Source organism: Mirounga angustirostris, unplaced genomic scaffold (assembly GCF_029215605.1).
Source record: "Mirounga angustirostris isolate CCGP_5_RB_7025 unplaced genomic scaffold, mMirAng1.0.hap1 SCAF_14, whole genome shotgun sequence".
Lineage (NCBI taxonomy): Eukaryota > Metazoa > Chordata > Mammalia > Carnivora > Phocidae > Mirounga > Mirounga angustirostris.
In genome coordinates, this window is record NW_026991722.1 from 36,964,865 (window position 1) to 36,979,321 (window position 14,457).

The window sequence follows — 14,457 nt, forward strand, 5'->3', positions numbered from 1 at the left end:
ACTACTTTGTTGAGGGTTTTTTTCATGAATGGATGTTATACCTTGTCAAATGCTTTTTTTCTGCATCTATTGAAATGATCATATGGTTTTTATCCTTTCTCTTGTTGATGTGATGTATCTATCGTGTTGATTGATTTACAAATACTGAACCATCCTTGCATTCTGGGAATAAATCCCACTTGATCATGGTGAATGCTTTTTTAAAATGTATTGTTGGATTTGATTTGCTAATATTTTGTTGAGGACTTTTCATCTATGTTCATCAGAGATATCGACCTGTAGTTCTTTTTTTTTTTGTAGTGTCTGTCTGGCTTTGGTATCAGGGTAATTCTGGCCTTGTACAGTGAATTTGGAAGCTTTACTTCCTCCTCCTTTTTTTTTTTTTTAAGATTTTATTTATTTGACAGAGACAGACACAGCAAGAGAAGGAACAGAAGCAGGGGGAGTGGGAGAGGGAGAAGCCCGCTTCCCGAGGAGCAGGGAGCCCGATGCGGGGCTCGATCCCAGGACCCTGGGATCATGACCTGAGCCGAAGGCAGACGCTTAACCGACTGAGCCACCCAGGTGCCCCCTGCCCCCTTTTTTTGAAATAGTTTGAGAAGAATAGATATTAACTCTTTAAATGTTTGGTAGAATTCAGCTGTGAAGGCGTATGGTCCTGGACTTTTGCTAATTAGGAGTTTTTTGGTTACTGATTCATTTTCATTGTTGGTAATTGGTCTGTTCAAATTTTCTGTTTCTTCCTGAGTGTGTTTCAGAGGTTATGTTTCTAGGAATTTATCCATTTCTTCTAGGTTGTTGAATTTGTTGGCATATAATTTCTCATAATACTCTTATAATCCTTTGTATTTCTGAGGTGTTAGTTGTTTCTCCTTTCATTTCTGAATTTGTTTATATAAGTCCTCTTTTGTGTGTTTGTGTGTGGCATGGGTGCATGTGCACGTCTGTGTGTGTGTGTGCAGCTAGCTAACAGTTGATCAATTTTGTTGATCTTTTCATGGAACTAGCTACTGGTTTCATGGATTTGTTCTAATGCTTTTTTTAGTTCATAATGTTTATTTCTGCTCTAATCTTTATTATTTCCTTCCTTGTACTGCTTGTGGGTTTTGTTTGTTCTTCCTTTAGGTGTAAAGTTAGGTTGTTTGAGATTTGTCTTCTTATGGTAGATCTGAATTGCTATAAGTTGCCCTCTTAGAAGAGCTTGTGCTGCATCCCAAAGATTTTGGACCATTGTGTTTTCATTTTCATTTGTCTCAGTGTGTTTTCTGGTTTCCTCTTTGATTTTATTTTTTGGTTGACCCATTCATTGTTTAGTAGCATATTTTTTAATTTCTATGTATTTGTTCCCTATTCAGATTTTTTTTCTTGTGGTTGATTTCTAGTTTCATAGCGTTGTGATCAGAAAATATGCATGGTATGACTTAAGTCTTTTTGAATTTGTTGAGACTTGTTTTGTGGCCTAATATGTGATTATCCTGGAGAATGTTCCGTGTGCACTTGAAAAGAATGTGTATTCTGCTGTATTAGAAGGAAATGTTCTGAATATTTCCATTAGATCCCTCTGGTCCAATGTGTCATTCAAAGCCACTGTTTCCTTGTTAACTTTTGTTTGGATGATGTGTCCATTTATATAAATGGACATTTACATTTATTGTATCACTACCAATTCCTGTTTGTTATTCACTGCTTCATGTGTTTGGATGTTCCCATGTTAGGTTCATAAATACTTAAAATTGTTATATCTTGGATGTTCCCTTTATGATTATGCAGTGTCCTTTTTTTTTGTCTCTTGTTATAGTCTTGTTTTAAAATCTATTTTGTCTGATATAAGTATTGATACCCTGTCTTTTCACTTCCATTTGCATCATAAATGCTTTTCCATTTCTTCACTTTCAGTCTGCATATGTCTTTAAGTCTGAAATTAGTCTTGCAGGCAGCATATAGATGCATCTTGTTTTTTATCTATTTTGTCACCCTAGGTCTTTTGACTGGAACATTTAGTCCATTTACATTCAAAGTGATTATTATTATTTTTAAAAGATTTTATTTATTTGAGAGAGAGAGTGCATGAGTGGGAGGGGGGAGGAGGTAGACGGAGAGGGAGAAGCAGACTCTCTGATAAACAGGGAACCTGATGTGGGGCTTGATCCCAGGACCCTGAGATCATGACCTGAGCTGAAGGCAGATGCTTAACTGACTGAGCCACCCAGGTGCCCCTCACAGTGATTATTGATAGATATGTACTTATTGTCATTTTGTTACTTGTTTTATGGTTGTTTTGTAGTTCTTTCTGTTCCTTCTCTTGCTCTCTTCTTTAATGGTTTGCTGTCTTTTTTCAGTGATAAACTTGGATTACTGTTCTTTTTGCATATCTATTACCAGTTTTTTTTTTATTTGTGGTTACCATTTGGTTTATATATAACCTCCTCTGCATATAGCAGGCTATATTGATGGTTGCTTAAGTTTGAACCCATTCTAAAAGCATTAAATTTTTACTCCTCTTACCAGTGTTTTAGGTATACAGTGTCCAACGTCACATCCCTTCATTTTGTGAGTTCCTTGACTGGTTTTTCTAGATATAGTTAATTTTACTGCTCTTGTGCTCCCTACTTTTCCTATTCCTGCTTATGGTCTTTCCTTTCTGCTGAAAAAAATCCCCTTTAACCTTTTTTTGTAAGGCTGTTTTCATGGTAATTAATTCTTTTAACTTCTGTTTGTCTGGGAAACTTTTTATCTCCCCTTCTATTCTGAATGATAGACTTGCTGGATATTCTTGGTTGCAGTTGTTTTCTTTCAGCACTTTGAATATATCATGCCATTCCCTCTGGCTTGGAAAAAAAAAGGTAATTGCCTTATGGAATTTCCCTTATATGTAACTTTTTTTTTCTCTTGCTGCTTTTTAAAAATTCTCTATCACTATTTTTTGCCATTTTAATTACTGTGTGTCTTGGTGTGGACCTTGTGTTGATTTTTGTTGGGGGATGTCCATGCCTGCTGGATCTAGATTGGTTTCCTTCCCCAGATTCAGGAAGTTATCAGTTATTATTTCTTCACATAAATTTTCTACCCCCTTTACTCTCTGTTCTCCTTCTGAGATCCCTATCATGTGAACATTATTGTGCTTGATGGTGTCACGGAGTTCCCTTAATGTATTCTCATTCTTCTTTTATTCTCAATATTTTTTCTTGTAAAACTCGATTGCTTTCCATTATTCTCTCCTCCGGGTCACTGATTTTTTTTTCCTTCTGCTTCCTCTAGTCTGCCATTTATTCCATCCAGTGTATTTTTAATTTCAGGTATTTAGTTCTTCATCTGATTGGTTCCTTTTTAAGGTTTCTGTCTCTCTGATGTCCTCCACTCTTAAGTCCAGTGAGTATCTTTATGACCATTACTTTACATTCTCTATCAGGTATTTTACTTAAATCTATTTCATTTCTCTCTTTTGCTGTGTTTTTGTCCTATTCTTTAATTAGGGGCATATTCCTCCGTCTCCTCATTTTGTCTAACTCTCTGTGTCTGTCTTTTTTTTTTTTAATTAATTTTATTTTATTATGTTAGTCACCATATATGACATCATTAGTTTTTGTTGTAGTGTTCCATGATTCATTGTTTGCATATAACACCCAGTGCTCCATGCAATGTGTGCCCTCCTTAATACCCATCACTGGGCTAACCCATCCTCCCACCCCTCTCCCTTCTAAAACCTTCAGTTTGTTTCTCAGCATCCATAGTCTCTTATGGTTCATCTCCCCCTCCAATTCCCCCCCTTCATTTTTCCCTTCCTACTATCTTCTTCTTTTTTTTTTTTTTTAACATATAATGTATTATTTGTTTCAGAGGTACAGGTCTGTGATTCATCAGTCTTACACAATTCACAGCACTCACCATAGCACATACCCTCTCCAGTGTCCATCACCCAGCCACACCATCCCTCCCACCCCCCACCACTCTAGCAATCCTCAGTTTGTTTCCTGAGATTAAGAATTCCTCATATCAGTGAGATCATATGGTACTTGTCTTTCTCTGATTGACTTATTTCGCTCAGCATAATACCCTCCAGTTCCATACATGTCATTGCAAATGGCAAGGTTTCGCTTTTTGTCTTTTTGATGGCTGCATAATATTCCATTGTATGTATATATACCACATCTTCTTTATCCATTCATCTGTTGATGGACATTTTGGCTCTTTCCATAGTTTGGCTATTGTGTGCTGCTATAAACATTGGGGTGCACATACTGCTTTGGATCACTACATTTGTATCTTTGGGGTAAATACCCAGTAGTGCAATTGCTGGGTCATAGGGTAGTACTATTTTCAACTTTTTGAGGAACCTCCATACTGTTTTCCAGAGTGGCTGCGCCAGCTTGCATTCCCACCAACAGTGTAGGAGGGTTCCCCTTTCTCTGCATCCTCGCCAACATCTGTCATTTCCTACTTGTTAATTTTAGCCATTTTTACTGGTGTAAGGTGGAATCTCATTGAGGTTTTGATTTGTATTTCCCTGATGCCAAGTGATGTTGAGCACTGTTTCATGTGTCTGCTGGCCATTTGGATGTCTTCTTTGGAAAAATGTCTGTTCATGTCTTCTGCCCATTTCTTGATTGGATTATTTGTTCTTTGGGTGTTGAGTTTGATAAGTTCTTTATAGATTTTGGATACTAGCCCTTTATCTGATATGTCATTTGCAAATATCTTCTCCCATTCTGTCAGTTGTCTTTTGGTTTTGTTGACTGTTTCCTTTGCTTTGCAAAAGCTTTTTATCTTGATGAAGTCCCAATAGTTCATTTTTGCCCTTGCTTCCCTTGCCTTTGGCAATGTGTCTAGGAAGAAGTTGCTGTGGCTGAGGTCGAAGAGGTTGCTGCCTGTGTTCTCTTCTAGGATTTTGGTGGATTCCTGTCTCACATTCAGGTCTTTCATCCATTTTGAGTCTATTTTTGTGTGTGTTTTAAGGAAATGGTCCAGTTTCATTCTTCTGCATGTGGCCATCCAATTTTCCCAGCACTATTTGTTGAAGAGACTGTCTTTTTTCCATTGCATGTTTTTTCCTGCTTTGTCGAAGATTAGTTGACCATAGAGTTGAGGGTCAATTTCTGGGCTCTCTATTCTGTTCCATTGATCTATGTGTCTGTTTTTGTGCCAGTACCATACCGTCTTGATGATTACAGCTTTGTAATAGAGCTTGAAGTCCGGAATTGTGATGCCACCAGCTTTGCTTTTCTTTTTTAACATTCCTCTGGCTATTCGAGGTCTTTTCTGGTTCCATACAAATTTTAGGATTATTTGTTCCATTTCTTTGAAAAAAGTGGATGATATTTTGGTAGGAATTGCATTAAATGTGTAGATTGCTCTAGGTAGCATTGACCTTTTCACAGTATTTGTTCTTCCAATCCATGAGCATGGAATGTTTTTCCATTTCTTTGTGTTTTCCTCAATTTCTTTCATGAGTATTCTATACTTCTCTGAGTACAGATTCTTCCCCTCTTTGATTAGGTTTATTCCTAGGTATCTTACGGTTTTGGGTGCAATTATAAATGGGATCGACTCCTTAATTTCTCTCTCTTCTGTCTTGTTGGTGTATAGAAATGCAGCTGATTTCTGTGCATTGATTTTATATCCTGCCACTTTACTGAATTCCTGTATGAGTTCTAGCAATTTTGGGGTGGAGTATTTTGGATTTTCCACATAAAGTATCATATCATCTGCAAAGAGTGAGAGTTTGACTTCTTCTTTGCCAATTCGGATGCCTTTTATTTCTTTTTGTTGTCTGACTGCTGTGGCTACGACTTCTAGTACTAAGTTGAATAGCAGTGGTGATAGTGGACATGCCTGCTGTGTTCCTGATCTTAGGGGAAAAGCTCTCAGTTTTCCCCCATTGAGAATGATACTTGCTGTGGGTTTTTCATAGATGGCCTTTATGATATTGAGGTATATACCCTCTATCCCTACACTCTGAAGAGTTTTAACCAAGAAAGGATGCTGTACTTTGTCAAATGCTTTTTCTGCATCTATTGAGAGGATCATATGGTTCTTGTTCTTTCTTTTATTAATGTATTGTATCACACTGATTGATTTGTGGATGTTGAACCAACCTTGCAGCCCAGGAATAAATCCCACTTGGTTGTGGTGAATAATCCTTTTAATGTACTGTTGGATCCTATTGGCTAGTATTTTGGTGAGAATTTTTGCATCCGTGTGTATCAGGGATATTGGTCTATAATTCTTTTTGATGGGGTCTTTGTCTGGTTTTGGGATCAAGGTAATGCTGGCCTCATAAAATGAGTTTGGAAGTTTTCCTTCCATTTCTATTTTTTGGAACAGTTTCAGAAGAATACATATTAATTCTTCTTTAAATGTTTGGTAGAATTCCCCTGGGAAGCCATCTGGCTCTGGGCTCTTGTTTGTTGGGAGACTTTTGATTACTGCTTCAATTTCCTTACTGGCTTTGGGTCTGTTCGGGTTTTTTATTTCTTCCTGGTTCAGTTTTGGTAGTTTATACATCCTAGGAATACATCCATTTCTTCCAGATTATCTAATTTGCTGGCATATAGTTGCTTCTAATATGTTATTATAATTGTTTGTATTTCTTTGGTGTTGGTTGTGATCTCTCCTCTTTCATTCATGATTTTATTTACTTGGGTCATTTTTCTTTTGGATAAGTCTGGCCAGGGGTTTATCAATCTTATTATTATTTTTTAAAGATTTTATTTATTTATTTGACAGAGAGAGACACAGTGAGAGAGGAAACACAAGCAGGGGGAGTGGGAGAGGGAGAAGCAGGCTTCCTGTGGAGCAGGGAGCCTGATGTGGGACTCGATCCCAGGACCCTGGGATCATGACCTGAGCTGAAGGCAGACACTTAACGACTGAGCCACCCAGGTGCCCCCAGGGGTTTATCAATCTTATTAATTCTTTCAAAGAACCAGCTCCTACTCTCATTGATCTGTTCTACTGTTCTTTTGGTTTCTATTTCATTGATTTCTGCTCTGATCTTTATTCCTCTTCTCCTGCTGGGTTTAGGCTTTATTTGCTGTTCTTTCTCCAGCTCCTTTAGGTGTAGGGTTAGGTTGTATATTGGAGACCTTTCTTGTTTCTTGAGAAAGGCTTGTATTGCTATTTACTTTCCTCTTAGGATCACCTTTGCTGCATCCCAAAGATTTTGGACAGTTGTGTTTTCATTTTCATTTGTTTCCATGAATTTTTTAAATTCTTCAATTTCCTGGTTGACCCATTCATTCTTTAGTAGGATGCTCTTTAGCCTCCATGTATTTGAGTTCTTTCCAACTTTCCTTTTGTGATTGAGTTCTAGTTTCAAAGCATTGTGGTCCAAAAATATACAGGGAATTATCCCAATCTTTTGGTACCAGTTGAGACCTGATTTTTTTTTTTTTAAAGATTTTATTTATTTATTTGACAGAGAGAGACACAGCGGGAGAGGGAACACAAGCAGGGGGAGTGGGAGAGGGAGAAGCAGGCTTCCCATGGAGCAGGGAGCCCGATGCGGGGCTGGATCCCAGGACCCTGGGATCATGACCTGAGCTGAAGGGAGACACTTAACAATTGAGCCACCCAGGGGCCCTGAGACCTGATTTGTGACCTAAGATGTGATCTATTCTGGAGAATGTTCTATGTGCACTAGAGAAGAATGTGTATTCTGTTGCTTTGGAATGGAATGTTCTGAATATATCTGTGAAGTCCATTTGGTCCAGTGTGTCATTTAAAGCCTTTATTTCCTTATTGATCTTTTGCTTAGAGGATCTGTCCATTTCAGTGAAGGGGGGGTGTTAAAGTGCCCTACTATTATTGTATTGTTGTTGATGTATTTCTTTGATTTTGTTATTAATTGGCTTATATAATTGGCTGCTCCCATGTTAGGAGCATAGATATTTACATTTGTTGGATCTTCTTGTTGGATAGACCCTTTAAGTAGGATATAGTGTCCTTCCTCATCTCTTATTATAATAGTCTTTGGTTTAAAATCTAATTTGTCTGATATAAGGATTGCCACCCACCTTTCTTTTGATGTCCATTAGCATGGTAAGTGGTTTTCCACCCCCTCGCTTTCAATCCCCCACACCTCCAGATTGATTGGGTCTAAAATGAGTCTCTTGCAGGCAGCATATCGATGGATCTTGTTTTTTTATCCAGTCTGATACCCTGTGTGTTTTGATTGGGGCATTTAGCCCATTTATATTCAGGGTAACTATTGAAAGATGTGAATTTAGTGCCATTGTATTGCCTGTAAGGTGACTGCTAACTGTATTTGGTCTCTATTCCTTTCTGGTCTATGTTACTTTTAGGCTCTCTCTTTGCTTAGAGGACCCCTTTCAATATTTCTTGTAGGGCTGATTTGGTGTTTGCAAATTCTTTTAGTTTTTGTTTGTCCTGGAAGCTTTTTATCTCTCCTTCTCTTTTCAATGACAGCTGAACTGATATAGTATTCTTGGCTGCATATTTGTCTCGTTCGGTGCTCTGAATATATCATGCCAGTCCTTCTGGCCTGTCAGGTCTGTGTGGATAGGTCTGCTGCCAATCTAATGTTTCTACCATTGTAGGTTACCGACCTCTTGTCCCGAGCTGCTTTCAGGATTTTCCCTTTGTCTCTGAGACTTGTAAGTTTTACTATTAGATGTTGGGGTGTTGACCTATTTTTGTTGATTTTGAGGGGGTTTCTCTGTGCCTCTCGGATTTTGATGCCTGTTTCCTTCCCCAAATTAGGGAGGTTCTCTGGTATAATTTGCTCAAATATACCTTCTGCCTCGCTCTCTCTCTTTCTTCTTCTTCTGGGATCCCAATTATTCTAATATTGTTTCATCTTGTGGTATCACTTATCTCTCGAATTCTGCCCTCGTGATCCAGTAGTTGTTTATCTCTCTTCTTCTCAGCTTCTTTATTCTCCATCGTTTGGTCTTCTCTATCACTAATTCTCTCTTCTGCCTCATTTATCCTAGCAGTTAGAGCCTCCATTTTTGATTGCACCTCATTAATAGCCTTTTTGATTTCGACTTGGTTAGATTTTAGTTCTTTTATTTCTCCAGAAAGGGATTCTCTAGTATCTTCCATGCTTTTTTCAAGCTCAGCTCGTATCTTTATAATTGTCATTCTGAAGTCTAGTTCCAACATCTTACTAATGTCCGTGTTGATTAGGTCCCTGGCAGTCGGTACTGCCTCTTGTTCTTTTTTTTGAAATGAGTTTTTCCATCTTGTCATTTTGTCCAGAGGAGAATATATGAATGAGTGAACAAAAATGCTAACAGGATAATAACGACCTCAGAAAAATATACACTAAACAAATCAGAGGAGACCTGAAACCGGGGGGAAAAGAAAGGGAAAGAAAGAAAAAAAAAGAATATGATCAAATATGATCAGGCTGGTGAATAGATCAGTGCCACACACTAGATTTTGGGTGTATTTTGGTCTGTTAGAAGAAAGTGCCTCCCAAAATTTTAAAGAAAGAAAAACTTACATATGTACAAAAATAAGGGTAAATACAATGAAGGGATGGAATATGACTGTAAAGATGAAAGATTTTATAAAAGGAATTGATAACTTGGCTGAGGAAAGAAAGAGAAATTAAAAAGAACAACAACAAAAAAAGACACACACAAAAAAGGGAGAGAATGTGATCAGGCAGGAGACTAGAAGAAAGCCATACGCTAGAGATTTAGGGTATATTTTGGTCTGTTAGAAGAAACTGTATCCCAAAATTTTAAAGAGAGAACAACTAATATATATACAAAAAATAAGGTTAACTACAATGAAGGGATAGAATATGATTCTAAAAATGAAAAGTAAAAAGATTTTTTTAAAAAAAGATAAGATGTTGGTTGAAAAGGGGAAAAAGAAAAATTTTAAAAAAATAGAAAAAGAAAAAAAATTAAAAAAATTAACTTTGAAAGACTAAAGAATCATGGTAAAAAAGCCATGGATTCTATGTGCAGTATTCCCCTAGTGCTGGAGTTCTGCCGTTCTCATTGATCGGTAAACTTGGTCTTGGCTGGCTGTTCTTGCTGATCTTCTGGGGGAGGGACCTGTTGCTGTGGTTCCCAAATGTCTTTGCCAGAGGCGGAATTGCCCCACCCTTGCCGGTTCCTGGGTAAGTAATCTGCTCGGGTTTGCTCTGGGGACCTTTTGTTCCCTGCAAGCTTTCTGTACAGCTTTGGAGGACGAGAGTGAAAATGGCGGCCTCCCAATCTCTGCCCCGGAGGAGCTGAGAACTTGGGGCCCCACTCCTCAGTGAGCCCCCAGAGAAAAGCCGTCAGTCACTCCCGTCTCCCCGGTCTCCAGCCGCACTCCGTGCTCACCTGGCTTGTGACCGCGTGTTTCTATCTCTGGCACCCGACTCAGTGTGGCGTCTCCAAACCCAGCAGATCCCTACAGTGCACTCCTGTGCCACTCCTCCCCGGGGAGGAAGGGGAGTCTCCCCGGATCTGCCTCTTGTTGGGTCCCTGCTGGAGGAGTAGTGGCCCAACTGTGCTGCGGATCACGGTTTATGGCAACCCCGAGCTGAGAGCCCGCGCCTCGGCTCTGTCTCTGCAGCCAGCTTCCCCGCTCCGATACCTGGGAGCTTTGCCGCACTCAGGCACCCCTGGTCTTCCTGTGACCCCGAGGGTCCTGAGACCACATTGTCCTGCGAGGGTTCCACCCCCTGGCTTCGCCACCGGAGTGACGTCCCTCAGTGGAGCAGACTTCTAAAAGTTCCGATTTTGTGCTCCGCCTATCTATCACTTGTCAGAAGTGGCCATCGGAGGCCCCTCTTCCGCTGTCTATCCTCCAAATATCGCCTCGGATTCACTTCTCTGCACATCCTGACTTCCAGAAAGTGGTTGCTTTTCTGTTCAGAGAGTTGTTGCTATTCTTTTCTTCGATCTCCTGTTGAGTTTGTAGGTGTTCAGAATGGCTTGATCCCTATCCAGCTGAATTCCTGGGACTAGACGAAATCCAGGTCTCCTACTCCTCCGCCATCTTGCTCCTCCCAGCTCTGTGTCTGCTTCTATGTGTCAGGAAAATCAGCTACATCTCCTATTCTGGCAAGTAGTAGCCTTAAAAAGAATTCCTGTAGTGCCCTGTAGTACAGCATCCCCTGTTCTCCAGAATCTGGTGCTTCAGGGCTGTCTCCAGTGCGTGTTGGGTGCGCCCTCCTGGTGCGCCCTACTGTTGTGGCTGAGCTGCATTTGCCTCAGTCTAGTGTTCTGCAATGGCTCTCTTTTCCCGTGGTGAGCGGTGTTTGGGCCTGGTGGTGTTAATAGTCCCGTAAGGGTCGCCTTATGCTTGAGTCGAGTCAGACCAGGTGTTTGCCAGAGTTGTGGTCACTTGGAACTGCAGGATGCTCTCCTTGTGCTCTCCTCCTCTGGGAGGTTTTCACTGGGGGGTAGAGCCTGCATTCAGTTCAGAGTCCACTTATGGGGCTGCAGTTGAACTGGTGGTATGTATGGTTATCTTTCCCTCTCCTCAGGGGCAGGAGTCACTTTGGAGTGGTACTGGCCTCTGTTGGGGGTGCTTGCACAATGCCAGGCTTGTTCCCCCACTTCGGATGTATTCCTGCCTCTCTGGGTTAGACGGGGTGCACCTGCAGAGGAATGCAGGGGCAGGTGGTGCTTTCGGCAAGCTAGGTAGAGAGTGTACTGTACTGGTTCCTGTAGGTGTCCTTCTATGTAGGCTGGCAGGGGTGGGGGGAGAGGGGGAATGTGGAGAGGGGAATGCATCCATCAGTTCTTTGTTCTTGGAGTAGTTGCCCAGTGATACCTGCCCCTCCAGCACATACTCTGAGGTTATTAAAGAAATTTTCCTTCCCGGGCACCAGGCTGGTTCAATAGGAAGAGCATGTGATTCTTGATTTCAGGGTCGTGGGTTTGAGACCCACGTTGGGTGTAGAGATTACTGGGGGGAAAAAATTCCTTCCTGTATACCCTGGGCATTTTTCAACTGCTGCTTCTATGCTGTATTTCAGTAGGACTCTTTGTTGTGCTGTCTCTTTAAGGGTGTGGACTCAGGCTCTCTGAGCTGAGCTACTGATTTTTAAAGTTCTGGGTGTGAAGACCCAATGATTGTAAGAATTTAGAAGTTAAGTTTCTCTGATTTTCCTAGCCAAATGTTATGGGGATTTGTCTTCCCAGTGGGGGTTTCCTGCGCCTGGCGTGCCTGGTTTAGGGTCAGTTCCTCTTTTTCTCCATGCTTGTGGTGTTCCTCCCTCCCATGGACAGTCCTGCAGGTCAGTTTGGCCCCCTACTGCATCTCTGCCCTTCCTACCCTCTTCAATGTGGCCTCTTCTCTACATTTAGCTGTGGAGATCTGTTCCGACGGTCCTTGGGTTATTTACACTGATGTGGGTGTTATCTAGTTGTATCTGTGGGAGGAGATGAATTTAGGATCCTCCTACCCGCTCATCTTCCTATCACACTCTAAATACCAAGATGAAAGCACTTCCAACAAATATTTTGGTGGAGGAAAAAAAAAGCGAGGTACATATAATGTCTTCCTGTAGGTGTAAAATAAAGGCTTTGTATACGTGAAAAAGCAAGACTAGACAGGAATATTACAAATGGTAGTAGTTTTAAGGTGGCAGGGATGTGAATAATGATTTCTTATTTTCCAAACATTCTTTAGTGCTTTTGTAACTTAAAAAGTGAGATCAAGGAAAAGTAAATGCCTAAGCAGCCATGGGAGGTAATTTTCTTAAGCTCTGATGACCTCTCCCTATGCTGTTGACTTCTGGTGCTACTTAATTTAAGCACACTGTCCATTTCACAAGTCTTCATTGCCCTGTTATGTTCAGAGGCAGGGTGCTAGGACTTGGTTTCAGTTAACACAGTCATTTTAGCATCAAGAATGTCTGTGCATTATAAAGTGAGAGTTTCATGATATAGCTACACATAGGAGAAAAGACTGAAGTTGAGAGAGATTTTTGGCTTTGGTTGAGATTTCCTAACTGACTTATTTCCGTTAGCGATAACTTACACAGTGCCATAAATCAAGGCATTTGGATGCTTGTCTTGGCTTTTATAACTGAACCTTAACTTGCATTATTTTACCTTTAGACATTATATTTCCTTTTATACCTACACTTGTGACTCTTGATAGGTCCTAATAGAAAAATTAAGGCAGATAACCTCTATAGCAAAATGATCTGGTACTATTTTGAGAAACCTGGGGGTATTGAGGTAAAATCAATTAAATCCACTGAATTTTCTCAGTCTCTGTTCTATGAGATGTCGCAAACTCATAAATCTCTATCTTTCATTGACCTGCTTGGATATACAGGTGACATTTCAAGGGCTGAGCTGGTAACTATTTCCTCTTAGCAGCACCTGTGAAAGTGCCTGAACTAATAGTCCATGTTAGATTGCCAGTTGATGCTGAATTTCTACTCTAGTCCTTGAATTCCAGTACTTTTAAATTTTTTCCAAAGTCTTGGTAACAATTACATAAAAAGTTACTTTTTTTTTTTTTTGCACAGATGAAAAGGAAATGATCCTAGATTGATTAAATTTTATTCTAGACACAGGCTAATTGCTTATGATTATAGCTTCCTTAAGTGGCATGTAAATTAACTTTCAACTGTGGCTTATCTCCTAAAAGATATGATTCATTAAAATTGGAGAAATTTTCTTTCTTTTTCTTTTTTTTTTTTTTTTAAAGATTTTATTTATTTATGACAGAGAGACAGCGAGAGCGGGAACACAAGCAGGGGGAGTGGGAGAGGGAGAAGCAGGCTTCCTGCTGAGCAGAGAGCCCGATGTGGGGCTCGATCCCAGGACCCTGGGATCATGACCTGAGCCGAAGGCAGACACTTAACTGACTGAGCCACCCAGGTGCCCCTGGAGAAATTTTCTTGATTTTATATAGTTTTCATGTGTCCTTTGCAGTGTTTCATTCAAATTAGTAATCAAATTGCCAAGTTATGCTTGCAACTGGTCTTCTAATTATTTTGGGATGGCAGCTCATTCATATGAACCCACTTAATAAGCCAGAGAAAGGGTGTAACATATTTTAATTGTTGTCTCAGATCAGAGTTTCATTTATTATTTTTATTTTCTATTTTTTGAAGTTGAAATCTCTCCTGTATATTCAAGAGATACTACATTCTTTATATTTATTTCTTCAACTTGGCCACCTTCCCCCCACCCCTCCAGGAGGTTATCAGATTGATAATGGAGAGGGTAATACATTTTATAAGCAGAGTTCCTGACTGGTTTGAAAATTATATATATTTAATTATAAAATTTGGCAGGCAGCAGACTATGGTAAAAACAACATGGGTTTTGAAGTTAGACCAAAGTTGGAATACTGATGTTCTAATTACTACTTTACAAACTAGTGTGTACATTGGCAAATTGAACTTTCTAACTCAGTTGCTTCAAACATAAAGTTGGCATATAATCTTTGTCCTGCTAGGAAGTTGTGAGACATAATAAAAGAATACACATAAGTCTGGTTTTCAGTTTGACCTTCAATTCA